Source organism: Narcine bancroftii, chromosome 14, assembly GCF_036971445.1.
Source record: "Narcine bancroftii isolate sNarBan1 chromosome 14, sNarBan1.hap1, whole genome shotgun sequence".
Lineage (NCBI taxonomy): Eukaryota > Metazoa > Chordata > Chondrichthyes > Torpediniformes > Narcinidae > Narcine > Narcine bancroftii.
The window spans coordinates 12146903-12170522 of record NC_091482.1 but is presented as its reverse complement, the minus strand read 5'-3'; the positions used below and the strand labels follow the sequence as shown (position 1 = coordinate 12170522).

Below are 23620 nucleotides of genomic sequence, written 5' to 3'. Positions count from 1 at the left end.
ATTAAAAGAAACCAAGATAAGTAAATAGAGTATAACTCTAGATTGCACAAGCAGATTCAAATTTGATGTAATAATTTTTTTTAAAACTCTAGACAAATCTCTTCCATAAATTGGGAATATGCAGCCACACTAGTGATGAACTACTCTCATTGTCTCCCCAAAGAAATCAATGATTTCCTGTTCTTTCCAGGGTTCTTCCTGTGCAATAAATCGTGCACCATCAGCAACCTCGCACTTAATGTCACCAGAGCCAAGGAGCTGATTGTTGACTTCAAGAAGGGAAAACCGGAGGTGTATGATCCAGAGATCATTGGGGGGAATCAGAGGTGGAAAGGTGAGCAAATGTTAAGTTCTCTCTATCTCTTTCCTGGACCCAACGCACTAATGGCATTGTGAAGAAAGAAGGTCAGCACCTCCACTTCCTCAGGAGATTGCAGAGGTTTGGTATGACATCGGAAACCCTGGCATAGTTCTACTGATGTGTGGTGGAAAGTGAGCTGACCGGCTGCATCACGGTCAGGTACAGGGACACAAAGACACCTGAGCGTAAAGCCCTGATAAAGGTAATGGACACAGCCAAGGATACCACAAGAAAACCCCTCCCCACCATCGAGAAACTCTGCCATTAGAGAGTGGCAGGATTCATGAAAGATGCACACCAGCCAGCACATGCTCTGTTCTTGCTCCTACCAATAGTCCTCTTTCCTGATGGTAAGACTCACACCAGCAGGTTCAGGAACAGTTGCTACCCCTCCACCATCAGACTTCTCAATGATAAACTCAATCAGGCCCGAAACATCGGTTATGTACCTTTGCTACATTAAGGACTTGCTGAGGCTTACCCGGCATTTTGTGCTTTTACCCATTTAAGGACTCATACTTTTGCACTTCATTGATTTTTTTTCCCCTCTCTGTATTGCACAGTCAGTTTGTTAACTTTTCTTTATTTGTTTACATGTGTACATTGAGTACAGTTTTTTTTCACTACCTATAAGTGGTAATTCTGCCTCGCCCACAGGAAGAAAGAATCTCAGGGGTGTATGTGATGTCATGTACATACTCTGACAATAAATCTGGAGTCTGAAATCTACATGGACAACACAACGTCGAAGTTGGCAGGCTCATTTCACTGAGTGAATGAGGTCCACGTTGGTTTCTTTCCAGTGAACCACAGATCTAATGGTGTCCCAGTTTCCCCCTGCCCAGCCTCACTCCTCTTCAACGGCCACTCCAATTGCCACTTGTATTTCCCCGGCTTTAACTGTAATCAAAATAATCCACTAACATCTGGCTGCAATCTTCCTTGCTCAAATAAACGGAAAACTTATTTGAGAAACTTTTAAATTGTCAGTTCTGGCTTCACCCACTCTCTGCCAGATCTTTACCCAAATGTCAAAGCATGCTATCAGACATCACAAGCAATAAAAGTAACCTTAATTTATTCTACAGAGTGTATTTTTCTTGGCTACAAAGAAATAGCCACGATGGAGTGGCAAGTTTATCTTGCAGCTGAAAACTTTAATGACATTTTGTGACTACCTGGTGCTGGGGTTAATTACTAATCCCAACATTTTTGACATAGACAATCCATGCCAAACAATGATTCTCAGTTTAAACTAGTGGTTCTCAACCTTTTTCTTTCCACTCACATAACGCTTTAATCCCTATGCTATAGGTGCTCTGTGATTAGTAAGGGATTGCTTTAGGTGGTAGGTAAGTGGTTGAGAACCACTGCTCTAGTCCCAATTGTAACTGAAATATTTTGCTTGAGAAAAATTGTCATTGTCCCATTTCCTTTGGAGTTATGAAACCGCGCACATAACGAGTCAATGAGGTATGATTAAAACAGTGGTTTTCAAACGTTTTCCTTCCACCTACATAGCACCTATGGCATAGGGATTACTTAAAGTGGGATGTGAGTGGAAAGAAAAATGTTGAGAACTACTGGTGTAAACCTTGCACAAGTGATCTCCTGCCACAACTTCTTGATTCTTCTACCTTACTTTAAAGACACTTACTTGAGGTGTTATACTCTATGTATTAACTCAGAATCCTATTCCATCTTGAACATGTAAACTACAGCTATAAGGGTTAAATACTGTGCAGTAATTGTGGCCTAAATCAATTAATCAGTAAAAGAAATCCATCTGTTACAAGGAGCTAAGTAGCTGCTTCTGTTTGAATCACGCTAGGAGCCCATTTTCAATTATAAGTCATTGAAATAACAATTTTTGTCAATTATATTGAGCAACACATTAGTAATAGCTTCACAAAGTTACTGCTTCATACTGAAATATTAAGAAATCTAAACCAACAGGTCCATCATTAAACTTTTATATGAATCTCTTCATTGTTATTATTGCAAAATATGATTTCCATATCTATGGCAAGAATAAATGTATGGCAGAGAGTTCTTCAAAGGTCCAATCTTCATCTTTTTTTTTTAACTTTTTTATTTTTCACACCATAAATCACAATAGCCATGATATACACTTTTTCTTTTCCACACATTTACAGTGACTTTTTCTCCCTCCCCCCTCCCTCCTCCCAAGCCACCCCCCCACCCCCCCTCTCATCCATTTTAGGTATACAATCTAGGTTGCATTAATTCAGTTAGACAATGTTGTCATTCAACAAAAATACACCAGAAATTCTACTGAGTCCATTCTTTTCTTTTCTTCTCCTTCCATCAACTTAGGTAATGTTTGTTCCCGGTAGGTTTTCGCTATTGTATTTAATGTAAGGCTCCCATACTTGTTCGAATATTTCAATATTATTTCTTAAACTATATGTTATTTTTTCTAATGGAATACATTTATTCATTTCTATATACCATTGTTGTATTTTCAAATTATCTTCCAATTTCCAGGTTGACATAATACATTTTTTTGCTACGGCTAGGGCTATCTTGACAAATCTTTTTTGTGCATCTTCCAAGTCAATTCCAAATTCTTTATTTTTTATGTTACTTAGGAGAAAGATCTCTGGATTCTTTGGTATATTGTTTTCTGTTATTTTATTTAATATCTGATTGAGATCATCCCAAAATTTTTCTACTCTCTCACATGTCCAGATTGCATGAATTGTTGTTCCCCTTTCTTTTTTACATCGAAAACATCTATCAGATACTGTTGGGTCCCATTTATTTAACTTTTGCGGTGTAATGTATAGTCTGTGTAACCAATTATATTGTATCCTACGCAGCCTCGTATTTATTGTATTTCTCATCGTTCCAGAGCATAACTTCTCCCATGTTTCCTTTTTTATCTTTATATTTAAATCTTGTTCCCATTTTTGTTTAGTTTTACCATTTGTTTCCTCATTCTCCTTTTCTTGCAGTTTAATATACATATTTTTTTTAAATCTTTTGATTAACATTGTATCTGTAATCACATATTCAAGGTTACTTCCCTCTGGTAAACTCAAGTTGCTTCCTAATTTATCTTTCAAGTAGGATCTCAGTTGGTAATATGCCAGCGCTGTATCTCCAGTTATATTGTACTTATCTCTCATTTGTTCAAAGGATAAGAATCTACTTCCTGAAAAACAATTTTCTATTCTTTTAATCCCTTTTTTTTCCCATTTTCTAAAGGCAAGGTTGTCTATTGTAAAAGGGAGTAGCTTATTGGTCCAATCTTCATCTTGAACACAAAACAACTTGCAGCCCGTCTATTCAGCTCAACATTGCTTGTGGATCAGTTTTTGGCTTAGTTTAGTAAGACAGCACAAGTGACTTTACATAAACTCATCGGTTGGAAGGGACTGTGCAGTATCTGCCGGTGTTAAATGACCATTCGCTCGTTTTCTCCACCAATCAGTCTTCTTGGTGATGGTGGGTGGTACATGGAAAGTGAACCGATCTGAGGCAACAGTCTCGATATCAGGGGAACTGACATTTAAGACTGGGATGAGGAGCAATTTCTTGATGCCGAGGACTGTGAATCTCTGGAATATTCTACTTTGGAGGGTCTTAAATTATTAGTCACTGAGCATACTTAAAGACACGCCAGGAATCAAAAGATAAGGGGATAAAATATGATCCAGGTGAATGGGAGGCCGGGCTTTGGAGACCAGATGCCAACTTCTCTTCCTTAAGTCGAATTTTCTTTGCCACCAAATGCCTAGTGCACTGACACCAAGGAGCCGGAGTACACTTTACATCAATGGCAATCGAGTTCCAAGGTCTGGAGACAACCCTCACAAAAAAGAAAATGCCTGTGGTGGTTGAAAGTCGATCAACACAGTCCCAGAGCTCCATTTAAGATCTACCAACCAGTGCCCTCAGCCCACCCATCATCAGCTGCTTCATTACTGATCTTTTCATTCTTGTTCATTGATCAATGGAATACTCGGGACCTGCATGCAATAGGATCTGGACAATACTCAGGCTCGGACTGAAAAGTGGCGAATAACACTTGAACTTCACAACTGCCAAGCAAAGGACCATCCAGCCATTTCTCGTCAACTCTCTGTGGGCTTCCTTTCATCCAGCCGCCACCCATTCGCGTCGGAGGATTTCCAGTCAACAAGAATTGTAGGAACAAGGGCACACGGGGACCTGAGCATTTAGCTGTCAGTGACTGATCTCCTGATGTCCCACATCATTTCTTCTGTTCACAAGCCACATGTCACGAATCTGTACTAAGTGAAGGGAGGAAAGTTTAGGGGAGACATCAGGCCTGAAACGCATTACCAGAGGTGGTGGTGGAGGCCGAAACATTATGGGTATTAAATGCAGGGAATGAATGGGTGAAGCAAAGACGAGTGGCCACAATTGAAAAAGTGCAGAGGTCTGAGAGAGAGGAGGGAAAGATCACAGTGGATGGTAAACATTGTTTTATCAATAACGTTAGGGCCTCAGCTTTCCGTGATTATCTTCCTCCTGTTATTTTCCCTAGAATATGGGACAGTATAATAAGGAAAATCCATCAAAGGAATCACATCTTTTATCATGGAGTATTTGTCAAGTATCAGTTGCAAACGGAAAGCCTGAAGATAACTATAATAAACTGGAAAATAGATACTATTATCTGAATATTAAGCGTACAAAAATAATCGTCAGGGATAATTACTAGAGAGTTATCGCAAACCACATTTGCACTGAAATTATTGTAATAACTGTGGCACAAAATAAGAGATTATTTATTGTATGCTTGGCCAGGAATGTAACGATTTGGATCAATTTATCATTAAAAGTGCTTCCGCTCTGGGTTTATTAATGATTTCAACTGAAGTATGATTTTGTGTACACAAAGACAAATTACTACATCACGTTCAACAGAAACCCTGCAATATCAGAAGGTAAAAATAAATCAATTGGTGCCACTCCAAAAACACAGAGTTTAAACAACTGGTCCATGGGTAGAAAGGCTCTAAGAATCCTAGATTGTTGCTCTGCACCAACATAACAAACCTTCTCATGACTGCATAGCTGGTGAACTAATGATTCTGGTTTGGATTTTCCTGAGCTCATTGTTAAGAATTTTCATTTGTCACAAGTGTAGGATCTCAGGAGGGGTTATGCTGTTTTTATACTGGTTTATGTGCCTTCACTGCTCCCAGTATCAGTGTTTTCCTGAACCCTAAACTCTCTTGGAAACTCTGCACTCCGACCAACTCTCGCCCCTTGGCAATCCCCAAAGGTTTTGGCTGTGCCACTGGCAAGTTCTAAACTCCAAAGTCCTCTTTGATTAGTTCTCTTTCCTCCTTTAAAATGCTTCTTAACGCATACCATTGTGACCACGTCACCAATATATTTTTTGATTGTACTCCATTTAATACCTAGGGGAAATCTTCCAAGGTAGTGAAAAAAACGTCATGGAGTCATTAGTGCAGAACCAGGCCCTTTGGCCCAACATGTCTATACAGACCATCAAATACCTATCTATACTGACCTCATTCATCAGCACTTCTTCTATAGCCCTCAGTGCTTTCCAATGGTTCCTAGATACTTTTTAAATGTTGTGAGATTACCTACCTTCACTACCCATTCAGGCACACCCTCTTAGTGAAAACAGAACTTCCTCAGTCCACTCTAAACTTCTTACCTTTGTGCTAATCATCTACCCTCTCATTCCAGATGTCTCTGTCACGTGGAAGCACAGCCGCCAATGCAATGCCCTTAGAGCGACAGCGACCCAAGTTCGAACCTGGCGCTGTCTGTAAGGAGTTTATATGTTCTCCCTGTGCCTGCATGGGTTTCTTCTGGGTGCTCCGGCTTCCTCTCACCCTTCAAAATGTATAAGGATTGTAGGTTAATTAAGATATTGGGCAGCGCAGGCTCGTGGGCAAGGAAGGACCTGTTACTGTGCTGTACGTCAAAATGAAAAGTTAAACTAAAAAGTTTTAAAGAGCTATTTCTGTATTTTTTTCCTTTCAATAAAACACTAGATCTAGTGAATAGCGACAGGAAATCCTTCCATCTCTTCTCACATGTTCACTTAATCTTGCCTCTGTTGTCTGCGAACACCAGGCAACCATTCAAATAGTCAAATGCATAGCCACTTCAGATGATTCAATCAGAACATCTTAATTAAATAAACGATGTCCTACACTGTCTGAACTTCCATTTTATCAGCTCCTATTTTGTCACATCAGACTAGAAAACTACAAGACTGAGAGAAACTAATCTGCATTTTTCCGAGATTTCACATGGTCAGTGTAGCAATTAACGCAATGCTGTAACAACTCCAGCAACCCAGCTTCGAATCCAGCGCTGTGTTTGTACGTTCTAACCGTGTCTGCGTGGGTTTCCTCTGGAGGGTGCAGTTTCCTCCCACCCTCCAAAATGTATGGGGTGGTAGGTCAATTGGGGTATTTAGGCTGCATGGGCTCGAAGGCCAGAAGGGCCTGATATCGTGCTGTGGTTCTGAATTTAAATAACTCGTCCCAACTTCAGAACCCATCCTCCATTAAGCTCCTCCATCATTGATGTTCGTAGGATGGGAACCTGAAATTCAAAGCCATTGCAACTGCCTGGTAAAGCCCACCACCATCCAATACTAGCTTTCTGATATTGTCTTGTTTTGCCCCAAGTCCAACATAGAGGGTGGATGGGGTCCAGATACATAGCACAAGGTTTGTTCATTTGCATATTTTATGGTAGATTTATAATATTTTTAGAAATTCCTTCAAAATTCCCTATGTTAGTAACTTATATTCCTTTACATTCATTATTTATTAGCGTTGTACATTCCACACAAAGGATATCTTTACTTATTTTAGACACGTTTGCAAATGTTGTACACCATCATCTCTCGCTTAATCACCCAAACTGTAGACAGTGTGATCATTATCAACCAAGCCAAGACCACAGTTGGTCAATGGATTAGTCAGTGGAGAAAGGTTACACCAAGGTGGAGATGGCACCACTGTGGTCAGGTATTTTAAGGGTGACTTTATGCTTGGGACTCAAGAGACCACAAAAAAATTTTTTTAAGTGAACAGTTCAACTTATTGATGCACTGTGTTCAATTTCTTTTTCGTTACATTTGGAAAGAGTGAAAGGTTTTCCTTGTGAGGGTTAAAGCTGCATCAGGTTACTTCTGTTTGATGGATGAAACTTATCTGCCCTCCTGATAAATGTGGGCATGCAGACATAGGCTCAGTTCACACACATCCACAAGTAAACCACCAGGAAGCACAGTGAGATGGAAATACATCTATTGTCAAAAGAAATTGCCCCAGAGACCACAATTTAGCAAGAGAAACACTGGTATCATATTCAGGGCCTCAGACGTCCCATCAGTCCCTTAATGTTATTACCAAAAGTGGTTTTATCTACATATTGTTTCACGAGTATTTCCCAACAGTTATTACTCATTGCCTCCAGTATTTTACACAGATTTGTTTTCTGAAACAAAATGTTTTACCATCATTTAGGGAGTTTCCCATTTAATTTTTCGTAAGAAAAATGCAGCGGGCATTAAAACTAATTAGACAATATTATGGACTCAGTGATGTCTCTTGTCTGGATGGAGTTGACCAGCAAGTTATTTCACCCTCATGCCAAAATCGATGACAATGAGAAAACTGCATGCTGACAGAGTTGGAGTAGGCTTTCCTTTCTCCAGCAGGAAGAGCCAAAAACTTTTTTTCTCCCCCAAAAGGTTTGCTTCCAGAAAAAGAATCCAGGATTACGATAGACAACTTCAAGCTGAACAGAAAGATAATTTCAGATTTGCTGTATCTCATCGGAGGTTGGAGAAATATTAAATTACCTTTTATTGAATTTAGCATGTTTAATCGCAAAATGATGCTGACACATTGCATTAGTTCAACTGACCTAAAAATGTTTTGCCACAATTGATAGATTCCAGTTGCCCTGATACCACTTTTCCATGGTCTCAAGATCCTGGTGAAACCTTTCACCGTGTTTGTCACTGACTGCACCGAGATCAGCAGGGATGAAGTCCAAGTGCAAAGGCAGAAAATGAATTTTCAATGACATGCTGCACTTCATAGTTTTATATGCTTGAAGTCGACTTAAAATATGACAGGAAATTGCAAAACTAAGTTATAGCTTAAAAAAATGGTATGTGATAAGAAAATGTTAAGGAGGTCAGCAGCCCAAAATCCATAAAATACCCCTCAAGTGTTCAGGAAGGAAAATATTCATTGTCCAGTTTTATCACCTGCTGGTCTCCAACATTTGCAATTGAGCTTTGTACAACAGGAGTCCGAGAGCAGCCAGCAGTGAGTGCCGAGCGTTCCTCCTGAAGATGATAGGGTCACTCAGAGCTGAGCACTGGAGCTCTGATCTGACATGTTGGGCCACGTTTAAGGTTATTGTCAGAGTACATACGTGACATCCCATACATCTCTAAAATTCTTTTTTTCTGCAGGCCAAGCAGAATTTCTACTTATCGGTAGTGCAAAAAAAATTGTACTCAAGAAATGTATACAAAAGAAAGAAACGTAAACAAACTGACTGTGCAGCTCAGTATTAAATAACATGCAAAATTAAAAATTCTAAAATGAGTCTCTGACTGAGTCTGTTTAGGAGTCTGATGGTGGAGGGGTAAAAACTGTTCCTCAACCTGGTGGTGCAAGTCGTGACAGCTACATCTCTTTCCTGATGGCAGCAGCGAGAACAGAGCATGTTCTGGGGAGTGTGGATCCTTGATGATTGCTGCTGCTCTCCCATCGCAGCGTGGCATGAAGATTTTCTCGAGGGTGGGGAGAGTTTTGCCTGCGACTGAGTCCAGTACTTTTTTATAGGACCTTCCACTCAGAAGTATTGGTGTACCCATACCAGACAGTGATGCAGTCGCTCAGCACACATTCCACTAGTCATCTGTGGAAGTCGGCCAAGGTTTCTGACATCGTACCAAACCTCCGCCCACTCCTGAGAGAGTAGAGGCACTGACATGCTTTCTTCACAGTGACATTATTGTGTGGGGTTGAAGAATCGTCCTCCAAGATGGTGACTCCCAGGAATTTATATCTGCTCGTGCTCTCCACCTCTTATCCCCCTTCCTAAAGCCTATGATTAGCTCCTTGGTTTTGGGGACAATGAGTGAGAGGTTGTTGTTACAGCACCTACTTGCATGGGGCAAGTATCTGTAACTCAGAGAGATACCAGAGCATTGTGGTGCTGCAAAAATAACTCAGGTTGAATAAGTGATTTAATGTCTTCAATTACTCTTAGTACGGATAAATGCACCAAAATTCTTATTTGTAGGGATGAACAGGTAGTTCATTGAAAAACTACAATTGTATACATTAAGGTAAATTGAAAAGAGATAATCAATACAAAATAAAGATGGATAATAAATATTCACAGTGCAAGAAAAAAAAAGTGGAGTTACCACATGCAAACGTCCTCTTGTGGTGTTGAAGCAGTCCATGATTAATGTAACAAGGAGAGGTTCAAGAGCCAAAGAGCCATTGGACAGAAACTGTGCTTGGACCTTGAGGTGGTTGGAGGTAATTTCCCTTTTTAAAAAAGATCTTGTTTTTCCTTTTTTAAAATTTAATGATGCCCATTTTATCAACATGGTGGCATGGTTAGAACAACGCCAGCGACCTGGGTCCGAATCCACTGCTCTCTGCAGGGGAGTTTGCATGTTCTCCCCCTGTTTGCATGGGATTCCTCTGGATGCTCCGGTTTCCTCCTAGGTCAGGTGGGTGTAATTAGATGGCATGGGCTCATGGGCCAGAAGGGCTTGTTACTGTGGAATCGTACTCATTAAGAGAAAGAAGATCAAGGACCAAAACTGTGGGTGAGGATGAACTTTTAAGTATTTTGCCAGTATTAATCAGACAATGCTGGAGCAAGAAATAAGGCATGTTACCAACAGAGATGTTACTAATCTGGGTTACATCCCATCCAGAAATGGAAATATATTCATTCACAAGATGAAAACGTTGCTGGAGTATTTATAGTAAACTGAAGATGTCATTAGAAGTCCAGTTATATGGGCAAGCATGGAATGTTGAGGCTCCCTCACTTGGGAGTGTGGTGAGCAGTTTTGGGCTCCTCATTTAAGAAAGGATGTGTTGATGTTGGAGAGAGTTCACTGGAGGTTCACAAGAATGATTCCAGGGAATGAACGGGTTATCATATGAGGAAATTTTGACAGCTCTTGGCCTGTACCCGTTGGAAAGTAGCAGAATGAGGAGGGATCTCATTGAAACATTTCTATTGTTGAAAGGTGTGAACAGAGTAAATGTAATAAAGTTGTTTCCCATGGCGGGTGAGTCTAAGACAAGAGGGCACAACTTCAGAAGTGAAATGCGTCAGCTTAGAACAGAGATGTAGAGGTATTTCTTCAACCAAAGGGTGGGAAATCTGTGGACTTTGATGCCAAAGGCAGTTTTAGAGGTCGGATCATTGGGTGCATTTAAGGCAGAGTGTGGTAAACCACTATATGTATATATTTATCTGTCTGGGTACAGCTATAGGCCGACTCTGCCTGTGGCTCCTCCCACAGACTCTTGATAGTCGACCAGCCTTCATTCCGTTGCAAGTAAAAGCCAATCGGTTTTGCTCAACTTCAGTTTTGTATTGGGGTCATTGATGGTGCATCATCAGAGATAGGCAGGTTCTTGATTAGCCGGGGCATCAAAGGTGAGGGGGGAGAAGGCCGGGCAGTGGGTCAGTAGGAAAACGGATCAGCTCATGATTTAATGGTGGGGCAGAGTCAATGGGCTGAATAGCCTTTTTTGTGCTTCTATGCCTTCTAATCTTATGGCTCGATCTGAAGTCGTGCTAGTAAAAAAAAGGCAGATTTCCTTCCTTGAGGAACATATTTTGACTATATAGGTTATAATGACAATATTTTCTGAGACAAGCTCTCCAGAACGAGTGCTCAATTAATTCAGCACTGCTGACAGTGGGGACAGAAAATATCAAAATAAATAACCTGGAACTATTTTTAAGAGCCATTTGTTCAATCGCCAATCCCATTGACTCTTGTATATCTTAACATCTCTCGAAAAAAAATCAAACAATTTTGACAGGGCCGTGGATAATTGTTCAGAGTAGGATTTCTAAATATAACAAGCTAACTGTCAATCAACTCTGTCCACACTTTGCAAATCACAACAAGATTTTGGAGCAGAAATAGGCCAATGCCCATCGAATCTGCCCCGCCATTCTATCATGATCTAATCCATCCTCCCACTCCCCAACCTTCTCCATGTAATCCATGGAATCAAATACCTGTCAATCTCTGCCTGAAATATAACGACCTCGCTTCTCAGTCACCTGAAGCAACAAATTCCCCAGACCCACAATGCTCTGGCTAAAGAAATTTCTCTATGTCTCTGCTTTAAATTGACACTCTTTTCACCTGAAGTTGCACTCTCTTGTCCTCGATTCCCCTACCATGGGAAACAACCTGCTCTGTCCAGGCCTTCCAGCATTTGAAATGTTTCTCTGAGGTCCGCCTCATCCTTCCGTACAAATATTCATCATATACCAACCCCTTCATTCCTGGTATCACGGCAAATGATCTCAGTTAGTATTGAACAACCAAAAAAAAGCTGAATGTGGATAAAGATTATTTCCTGGGGCGTGCAATTCTTTTTTTATATATAATTTTTATTTAACACTTCACCGTGAACTGCATCAGTAACAATATATACACATATTCAGTATTAATATGTACACAGTGACATTTTCTTTTTTTCCCTCCCCAACCCCTCTCCCCCCAACTTAAAGCAAGAAAAAACAAACAGAACAAAAAAAGAAAGAGAGAAATCGTGTCGTCTGATTATACTATTGTTAGAAACAGAATTACCTTTAAAGAAATTGCTCGAGACAAAAATTGAGAACAAAGAACATTTATTACAACAACAATGCAAAGTTGGGTGCTTCCCCTTACCCTGGGAATACACACATACACTGGGGCTCACCCAACTTTTATTCAGTAAATTTCAGTATCAGAATACCCTCCCCCTTACATTCTTCTGCCCCCTGGATGGGTTTGGCAGAGGCAATCCTTCCTGCCTACGTGCAGTTTCAGTAGACTTGGAGGACCAGGGGGTATCCTGTCGGTGTCCCTTCATGTTATTGTCCTTATTCACACCTTCCTGATTCTCGGAGCTACAGTCTCTTGGTATGTAGAGTTGGCTCATCCTGTCTAGGGTTGGCTAATTTAATATGTATAACTTTGTAAATCTGTGTAAGGGTTAACTAATTAGATATGTAGAACTTGGCACTTCTGTCTATCCAGACTACCTCAACTTCCTACATTCTATTGTTCCTTACCGCTCATTATCTTATTCTTATGGTGGCTCATTGATCTTGTCACAAAGACTAGAAGATTTTTATGTTAATCGTGCTGACTCTGCTTTCCTGCATCCTAATTCCCAAGCTCATCCTGTTTGTACTGGTTACAGCCATTAACTGATGTATGAATTTTAGTTTCCTTCATGTTCATAATTTTAGATCAGTTTTCCCATCTCTCACACTATGCTTAACTATTTATTTAAATAAAATGTCACATCAAGAGATGGGGATTTGAAATTGGTGGTTCCTAATAAACTTTAGGTATGGTTCCCAAATTTGTGCAATTCTTTTGGAAGTTCTCCCTTAGTGAGCTTTAAATAATATATCAGGATGACTTTGGAATTAGAAAGCAGAGTATCACCTGCTCTGACTAATGAGGCATTGTGTTGGAGCCATTGTGTGCATCCAATTAATTGTGTGGAAATATATGATCTCAAAACTTTAGGGATAATTCATTAAAATAATCCAATACCTGGATACAATAACTAGCCTTTAAAATGATGGGTGGCCCACGTCCTATACTGATTGTATTACATTGAGAAGGTTAAAGATCAATATGTCCAGTTGGAAGAAGAGGCAAATTTGCAAAGGTGGAATTGGGTGATGAGCGAAAAAGCATTCATGGAAAGAGAGCTGAGGGCAAGCGTGTGATAATCCACCCCAGCCATGCCTGCTGTGGACTTCGGTGTGACTTGGGACTGAGATGTGTGAGACTGAACTATAGTTTGCACGTTTATCCATCTTGAACGCAGAATTAAGGACCCCATCACAAGTAGTTTGGCTTTAAAATGAACAGCAGCATAGTTGGCTAAATTACTGGACAGGCAGCCAGTTCTGGACCATTAATCTAGATTTGTGAGCTCATATCCCACCGTGGTAGCCAGGAAATTCAATTCAAGTCATTTGAGTTAAATATCAAACAATTCAATAAACCTGGAATTTTAACAAATGCAATTCAAAGGAATGATAGCCACAAAGTTACCAGATTGGTATAAAAGTCCCATCTGATTCATTAACTTCAGTAGAGTGAATCCGAGGAAAGCATCTGGTCCGGACAGAGGACCCAGTCGACTATTAAAAAAACTTGTGCTGACCAACTTGCCAATGTACTCACAGATATCTTCAACCTCTCACTCTGGCAGGGCATGTTCCCACCTGTTTCAAGCAGGCGTCAATTGTACCACAGCCCCAGAAGAGTGCAGTAACCTGCCTAAATGACTATCAACCAGTAGCACATCAACAGTGATGAAGTGTTTTGAAAGGCTGGTGTTGAAACATGAGCAGCAACATGGATCCATTCCAGTTCACCTATCGTAGCATCAGGTCTACAGCAGATGCCATCTCACTGGCTCTACACAAAGCCCTGGCAAATCTGGACAGCAAAGGTGCATATGTCAGTGTGGTGATATGTAATTACACCACTAGGTCACCAGGGGTCATCCCAGTGACCTTGTATATAAAGTAGTCCAGAGCTACAGTCTAGCCTTCCAGGTTCGTCTTGCAGAGAGACCTCTTAGTGTACATATTAGTTTATTAAAGCTGTCTTTGCTGGTGTGGTTATTGTCAGGACAGTCAGTATGCTCTTTATGGACAACTGTCGGCATTTAACATCATCAACCCCTCAAAATTGATTAACAAACTCCAAGACCTGGGAGTCAACACCCTGCTGTGTAATTTAATCCTGGATTTCCTCACCTCCAGACCACAATCAATGAAGTTTAGTAAGAGCATCTCCTCCACAATCTCCATCAGGGCTGCATTCTTCGCCCTTGTTCTACCTATGGCATGACACGATGACAACAGCATCTACAAATTCGGTGATGATACCACAGAGGTCTGTTGTATAAAAAAGGGGTGACAATTCAGCATACAGGAGGGAGATTGACAAAAGCTCACACTCAATGTTACCAAAACCAAGGAGCTGATTGTTGACTTCAGGAAGGGAAAATCAGAGACATACGATCCAGTGATCATTGGGGGATCAGAGTTGGAGAAGGTGAGCAACTTTAAGTTCTTGGGAGTCCCTATCTCTGAGGAGCTTTCCTGGACCTAACACACAAATTGCATTGTGCAGAAAGCATGTCAGCGCCTCTACTTCCTCAGGAGTTTGTGTAGGTTTGGTATGACATCGGAAACCCTGGCAAAGATGTGTGGTGAAAAACGTGTTGACTGACTGCATCATGGTTTGGCATGGGGACACAAAAACCTCTGAGCATAAAGCCCTGCAGAAGGTAGTGGACGGAGCCCAGAACATCACATGCAAAACCCTCTCCACCATCAAGAACATCTACGGGGAACACTGCCGTCGGAGAGCAGCAGCAATCATCGCCCAGCACACATTCTGTTTTCATTCCTACCATCAGGAAAGAGGTAAAGGTGCCACAAGACTCGTGCCACCTGGTTCAGGTACAGCTGCTACCCCTCCACCATCATGTATGAACTCTGACAATAAATCTGAAATCTGAATCTACTTCAGGCAAGGAAGTTTGCTGTTGTAACCCAACTTGAGCTGTAAGTAATTCCAAACCTATCCACGTAGTGGGCTCTTAATGACCTCCTCAGTTTCACTCAATAAGGGGTGGAATTGCTGGAATTGCTTGCGTATCCACATCCCAGGAATTTAAATTTAATTAGAATTCTTAATCAATACCAAAATCTTCCCTCATCTGATTAAAAGATAAAAACTTACTCTCTTTAAAACAGTCTCCCAAATTTTTCACACCTTTAAATCTCAAATGCAATAAACTTTGATTATGTATTGAAAAAGAAATGTTGATTATTATACAACAGAGTCAAAGCCAATAATTTACCCCTAGAACCTATCATTTTATACTAAAACATTTAATAAAGTTACGGATAAGGAGAATGATCATATTGAGGATTTGTTTTACAGGCTGGGATGTCCAGAAGAGAGAATTGTTACAAAACATTGATTCGTTGGAAAATCAAAGTTGTTGTAATAATATTAAGATAGTTGCTCTGCCGGAAGATATTGAAGGTTCAGATCCTGTAAAATTATTTTTGGAAATGGAGTCCAGAGATGTTGGGGAGTCGAGTTTTTTAGATTGGGCTCATAGGGCGTTAAGGAGATTTTAGACATATAGACGATAACAAGCCATTTTGGCCCAAGAGTCCGTGCTGCCAAATTTACACCCAGTTAACCCACCTCCCTTGTACGATTTTGAATGGTGGGAGGAAACCGGAGCCCCCGGGGAAAACCCACGCAGACACATACAAACTCCTTACAGACAGCGAGGGATTCAAATCCCAGTCCCAATCACCGGCGCTGTAAAGGCGTTGCCACCCCTAAGAAAAATCTCATTCTGAGAAGGTGTAGATGCAGAGAAAAGAGAGAAATGGATGAGAGGGAAAAAGGGAGGTGTGTGAGAGAAAATAAAGCAGCAAAGATTAATTGGCAAATTTAGCATATTCGTTGATGGCATATTTTGCTTTTGTATTTGTAGCACCTGGATGTGCCAATGGCACTTGTTTTAAGCTTCAATTAAAGTTGAAAATTCTGTGATTTCGCAGTTCGCCACCAATGGAATTTAATTTCGTGACTGTCGTTAGATTGCTTATCCTGGAATGCCAGCCTTCTATTCCCAACACAAAGGATTACTGCTATCCCTGTTTCCAAACAAACCTTGCTCACCTGCATTTGCAAAGGAAACTTCCTCCCCTTTATTACATGGGCAAAGGGCCATGCATAATCATCAAAACAGGGAAGGCAAGCTCCTGTGGATAATCACAACCCGAACCCAGAATGTAAATGCCACTAAAACTCAGCAGGTCAGGCAGCATCTGAAGGTAGAGGAGATTTGGTTATACCAGCTCAGAGTGGTGAGCTTCATGGCAATTTGGAGCAGGTGCAGATGGGAAAATTGGCCTTCCTCTGAAGTTAATTGACCACAATAAATTGCTTTTTGTGTGGAGGTGAGTCTTTAGAATCTGGAAAGAGTTGATGCAACTCAGACGATATTAACGTATGATTTGTGTAAGGCAGTTTTTATTGATCAGTGTGGACTTAAGGCCCTGTCTCCCTAGTTTGTCTCTGTGATCCTATCCACCAGGAATAAAAGTGAACAGGGTTATCAATAATCAAATAATCTGTCACCAGATAGATACAATTAAATGGCATAAGGGACCAACACAATGAGAGAAATATAAGCAATCCTCAAAACACGTTATAGTAGAAAAGGAGAGAGAAAAAAAATTAATGTTCCTGCAAAGCACGGAACAATGTACGCTATAAAACACAAAATTCAGAAAATACTAAACAGATCAGACTCTATCTGTGGCAAGAGAAACAGAGATAACATTTCAGGTCAATGGCAATTCAACAGTTCCATAATATCTAGCTAATGTAATATTGGCTATGGATTCCCTTAAGAACTGCAGTAAGACGACTGTTACCCAGAACTTAAACAACCGACAACTTCAAACAACCGGCAAAAAAAAAAATTGTGGTAATAAATAGGTTAAAAAATGCAGAAGTTTTAAATTGGCGCACCTTGCAGTTAGTTCACCAATCACGCAATGCGCAATCTCAAGCAACCATAAAATTCACTTATCCAACATCTACCAATCCCCACGGGTGCCAGATAGGAGAGTTTTACTTTATATTCAAAACGTTGTTTTATGAATTATTTTAAACAGGCTCAAACTAGTTTGGCAGTGGGACCACTGAAAAGAAGACATCCCCTCTACGTATTTTTAATTTAATAAATGTTCCTTGTTCCTGCAATGCCTTAAAGAGAGATACTGATACAGGTTCTATTTTAAAAAATTTTAAAAAATATATATGACAGAATGGTCCTAGTTTTACCAGAATATCTTCTTCTGCCGGCCCCTTTATGCATCTTTGGCAGAGAGGACCCTACAGGGACTCTTGAGATCCAATGCACAATGTTGCCTCTCAAGGCATTCATGAAAAATATGAGCTAGTTACAGATTTCACAACTGAGGGCAAGCCTGACAATTTTCACTGAAACTTGTGAATAATTGCACACGCTTAGATCCACTGGTAACCACTGTTCCGTACTAGACCAACAGCAATAGGAATTTACCACTTCAAAACAATAATTTTTATTAATAACTATTAATAACATAACACCTCTTACTTAACTCTAAACTTAACTGTAACATAACCCCATTATGAGCGCGCGTGTGTGTGTGTGTGTGTGTGTGTGTGTGTGTGTGAGAGAGTGTGTGTGTGAGTGAGAAAACCATTATAGTTCAGGCACAATTCTGAAGAGATGATTTTAAAGTTCAGTCAGTTTTGTTTTGAAACTCAGATTCTTTACATTGTGGCTCAACAGCAATCATTGGGTAGGTGTGAGGGCCCCTCAAAATGCATAAATTTCTTGTCGAGTAGTTTTCAGGGAATTACTTCTTCATATGAATGATTTCTCTTGCATGGAAAGTTTCAGCACTTGTTTTTCTTCCACAATGATTTTCAGGCAAGGGTCACAGGAAGTTCCCATGTAGAAATGGACACAGTAGAACTGCCCTCTTTGGCAGAGACAGTGAAGTAGCTCTTCTTCATTGCCACTGATTTTGTGCATCTCCCATGACAAGGAGAATACAATGTAGAACAGCACCTCTCTCTCTCTCTCTCTCTCTAGAGGCTACTGTTTTTCAATCCTCTGTGACTTACAGGATGGGCAACCACCTTCTTCAATCCCGTGTTATCTACAGGATGGTAAGGTGACTTCAGGCTGTAGTTTGAAATTAGTTCCTTGATATTGAAGTGTCTTTGACTTAACATCATTCCTGTCTTTTGTCAAAGTTACTTCCCATCTATATGCTAAAAGCATACGACTTTGTCTCTTCCAAAAGTTTTACAAGCCAATGCCCCTGAGCTGTCTGTTGACCACAAGCAAAAGCCCCAGATTTTTTAAAACAGATGCCACCTGAGTCTCCATTCTAACAACATAGGTAAACAAGCAAAAAGCCTTTTGTTTAATTAGATGCCCTCTTAGATATTCCAATGAACAAACACTTCTAGCTTTATTGGGGTTGTTTTACCAGACTTCGCGACTCCAATCTGGCTTCTCTCTCTCTCTCTCTCTGAATGTAATTGTGTGTCTGAGTGTGAGCCTGTGTTCAAAGCCCCAAAATAACTTTACTAAAAGTATATATAGAACTTTATAAACCTAAAGATTAATATTACAATTCCATCACACCACTAACTGCAATTATGAGATAATCACATTACAGTGATTGTCCTAATAGTCCATTTGAATCAATGAACAATGTGCCTTGTAGAAGCCTCAATGTGACACATCCTCGATAACTGAGAAGGAAAATTATTAGAGGAAAGCTGCTGGGAGTGTATCTCATCCTTTCAATCCAAAGCCCTCATTAATAATCAAGAAATTTGATGTTTCCTTTAATTAACCTTTTGCAAAATTAAATGTGTTCGTCTCAACACTGATCAGTGATTTGAACAGCTTTGCTGGCATTAGAAGCATCGTCTTTGACCACATCAATGAACATGAATTCGCTTTCCAGCAGTTGAAATGTGCCTGGCTGACAATCAAAGTCTGCACTTTTAACCTCAAGTACACGGGCCACTAAGTCATTCATTAGGAGGAATTAGATGCATAATTATGTTATGTTAATTGTAATTGCATTTAAAGTTACAATTTAAGCTGGGGTAAAATCAGTGCCGTTACACACTTCGGCATGAAGTTTGGCAATGGAATTCAAAGTACACAAAGCCGAAACACATTAAGTGCATATAAGATGTCATTGGACATATGTGAGAGTACATGTGATGAATTGTTACTGGCTGGAGTTGACAGCTCCAATCGGAAACTTTGTCCTTCAACAGCTGAAAATTCGGGAAGTCTGGGACTCCTGCACACACATGACTGAACGTGAAATGTAAGACTTACCACCAGCTGATGCTACATCAGTCACTGGGCTCCTGTGCTTGAACCTTACCATGGAGGCTTGTTTCACTGAGATCCCGCAACTTTCTATTTGGACCTCTGGATTGGGGGGGGGGGAGAAGCAGAAATAAGCAATTTTTTTTTAATGTCAAATTAATATTTCAAATCATCTCTGTTTTTGGATATTTCATTCAATTTTAAAACAGCTTTTAATTATCTTTTTAAATAATTCACTTCATTTCTGTCTGCAAATGTCAAGTCCAACGAGTGTTTGAGAAGTGTTGAAAGCAATGTCATCTTTAGCAATCCAAGTTTCACCCTCATCTTTGGGTTCTATTTGAGAGGTTATCTGTGGGGCATCCACAATCTGCAACCATTGAGAGTGGGGGGGGGGGGGGCAAGCTGTAACAGCTCCTCATATTGATCCCAGGTTACTTCCCAATGAAAGGTCCTGGCTCAAAATCTTGCCCACGAATTGAACGGCTGCGGAGGCTGTGGGGGCGTGGGAGGCGAGTCCACGGACACTCGGTGACTCTGAAGGGACTCCCTTCTACTTCTCTTTCTCTCTTACTGCAAGGTGCACCAGGCGACACTAATGGCCGCTCTGTGACGCACGACAGGCAGAAGGCAATTTCGTATAATATTACGTGTTCCGTCAAGAGATTTCCAAAAGAGGAATCGAGATCCCCATCACAAATCTTTTGGCTTCTAAATGAGCCCTAACAGTGGTAAATTACTGGACAGACAGCCTGTTCTGGACCATTGGTCCAGATTTGTGAGTCCCACCATGGCTGCCAGGAATGAATTGACAGTAAAGGAAATCTTGAAAAGGTCAACTGTCTATTGCCTTTCCAGGGATGCTGTGTGACCTGCTGAGTTCCTTCACCACTTTTGTGTCTTGTTCTAGATTCCCAGCATCTGTAGACTTCCCTGATTACCAAGAGGAGGCAGGGAAACCTCTTTCAGAGATATGATAAGGAGTGAGGGGGGCAGTTAGATGAATGGTGTCCTTCTACCACAACTCTACATCACTTGGAGGAACAACCCATGTAAATTCTGATTGAGGTGATTCATCTATAATTCCTTAACACTCCCTGAAATTGATTTTTATTCTCTCTTTCCAACTTTCTTTCTATCCGTGCATCAATCTACTGTCACGTGTAACGAGATACAGTGGAAAGCTTTCTTCTGCAGAAAAAAAGAGAAAAGGGAAGTCCCTTCGGGGACAATGAGTGAATCCTGCCATTGTTTTAACCTCAGTGGACCCCTGCATTCAATTCTTCACACTGTCCCTCAGGAGATTGACGCTAGCCTAATAGGGGCCCATTCCTGTCGTATCTGACATTAGTGCGTGGACATGATCACCTCTTTAAAGATGGCGGCACAGTTAATGTAGCAGTTAGCGCAACGCCTGTACACCACTGGCGATCGGGACAGGAACTGGGTACAAATCCCGCGCTATGAGGAGTTTGCACATTTTCCGTGTCTGCGTGGGTTTTCTCCAGGGGCTCCGGTTTCTCCCCACCCTTCAACAATGTACCGGGGGTGTAGGTTAGTAGGGTGTAAATTGGATGGTGTGGACTGGTCGGGCTGAATTGGCCTGCTACTGTGCCATTAGCCTACAGTTTAAAATTTTAAATTTAATTTTTAAAATATGGTTTCATGTCACTGATTGCCAGCTCCAATTCCAATGGAGTGAGGCAGCAGAACGCTACTGAGGGATGTAAACTGATTCTGTAATCTGCTCTGCATATACAGCAACTTTATTGGAATTATCAGCGATTTCTGGAGTGTTAGAGAGTGGGGGGGCAGAGAGAATGCTGCGAGAGGCTCCCACGCCAACTCACCAGAATGATCCTTGTTGTGAAATGTTAAAGGAATGAGACCACTCCTTGAGTGCAGAAGTTTGAGACACAACTTGCGTACTTGCAGACATCTAGAGGAATTACAAATTGGTCTGGTGGGGAAATCTAAAGTAGAGGAAAGTGACTTTAAACAACAGCCATGTTGCTCAGGGATGGAATCAGAAAGGCCATCTGCCTTACTCCAGCCTCAATGATCTTGGACCATCCCATGGTATCTTAAAGTATCCCCCACATAACACTGCAAAATCAGTTGACGCTTGCGAGTGGATTCGCAAATCCAAATGGAGAGGGGAGATGTGGTTGTCCGACAAGGGATAAAGGACAACTCAGGAGGGGAAGGGGAGATTGGGGATAAAGAAGATAGAAATAGGAGAATAAGGAAAATGTTGGATGTTGTAGGAATGTTGTCTTATAAAGAGTTGAAAATAAGAAAACAGAAATGGAAAAGGAGGAAAGGTAATGATGGAAAAACGGAAAGTGAAGATAAACAAAACATAAAAGGGCTACGCTGAACTATATGACTTTAAATATTAATGGAATACATAACCAAATTAAAAGGAAGAAACTACTAAATTTAAATGAATAAATGTATTCCATTAGAAAAAATAACATATAGGTTAAGAAATAATATTGAAATATTCGAACAAGCCTTACATTAAATACAATAGCGAAAACCTACCGGGGACAAACATTACCTAAGTTGATGGAAGGAGAAGGAAAGAAAAGAATGGACTCAGTAGAATTTCTGGTGTAATTTTGTTGAATGACAACATTGTCTGACTGGCTTAATGCAACCTAGATTGTATACCTAAAATGGATGAGAGGGGGGGTGGGGGGGTGGTTTGGGAGGAAAGGGGGGGGGGAGAAAAAGTCACTGTATATGTGTGAAAAAGAAATAGTGTATATCATGGCTAATGTGATTTATGGTGTGAAAAATAAAAAATTTTAAAAAATAAAATAAATTTTAAAAAAAGTATCCCACATAGCATGTTTCTGAAGCAAAAAAAACAAAAGTTTAAAATTTGCACTCCCTAACGGTTAGTTCTCCAAACCACACAATCTCAAGCAAGAGGAAAATACACTGATCCGGCCTCTACCAATCCCTACAGGTGTTGAATACCGAGAGTTTTATTGCACTTTGATTTTATTTGATTGATAAAGTTGCTGCACGTCATTTATTATTACCTGCCACTCTCACGTCGCAGGTGGCGAGCTTGGTTGCTATCAACTTCTGCGCAAGTGGTTAGACCGCATCCATGGAGAGAAATCAATGTCACCATTCCAGGTAAATGACCAGTCATTGGAAAGCTCATTAACCTGAAATGGTGTCTTTGTTTTTCTCTCTCCACAGATACTGCCTAGTCACTTATACGATAAGCATCTGCTGCACATTTCCAACATCAACTGCTTTCATTTTTGGGTTCCAAATATTTGCAGGTTTCCTGCTTTTCATTTTGAATACAGATTGAAAATGAAGGTCCCATAGGTTCTAGTACCTAACTGCAGGGGAGGATCAGAGTCCAGCAATGGCCTCTGCAGAAACTCCAATCGCCCTGTCATGTCTGTACCTTCTCCCCAGAGTTCTCACAACAATTTCATATTCCCAAACTTTAATTCTTGCTTGCATGGCCAGGACAACTTTACAAACAGGATGACCATGCTTTCACTCTGCTGAGGATATTTGTTCCAGAAGCAGACTTGATGGAGATTTTTAGCAGCTGAAGTAATTGGTTGGCCATCCTTTGCATGAAGTTTGCCTCAAGGTTATTATTTCCTTCGCAGCTTAACAGTTTCAACATTTTTGGAACTGTCAGTCGTACAGCTAATCACACCATTTTACCCTTTCTCATAAAAGTTCCTTTCCAAATTAAATAAAACTACTTATTATTCAACAAAAATTAGTGCACCAAGCCACATGATTCTAGAAAGATGATAAAGAGATCAGGAGTCGCTCTATCTCCTGTTGCGGATGAGCAGGTGCATTGTGACGTGAGGCTCCCCGCTTCCATTTAGTGCCTGAAATCAGATTCAAGACTCTCAATGCCATCCTGAATACTCCTTTACCCACTTTCCTTTCTCCACTCCACACCCAATCTGACCTTCATGCCGTCGGCTCCAGCAAT

At 40.6% G+C, this 23620-nt stretch overlaps 1 long non-coding RNA gene across 1 annotated transcript in view; it reads right to left on the bottom strand.

Moving 5' to 3' along the window:
• Window positions 1-19720, bottom strand: part of LOC138749308 (uncharacterized) — a 131039-nt gene extending 111319 nt beyond the window's left edge. The window contains exon 1 of the long non-coding RNA XR_011348557.1: window positions 19636-19720. This is a non-coding gene — a long non-coding RNA (uncharacterized lncRNA). The remainder of the gene's footprint in view (window positions 1-19635) is intronic.
• Window positions 19721-23620: the final 3900 nt, after the last annotated feature.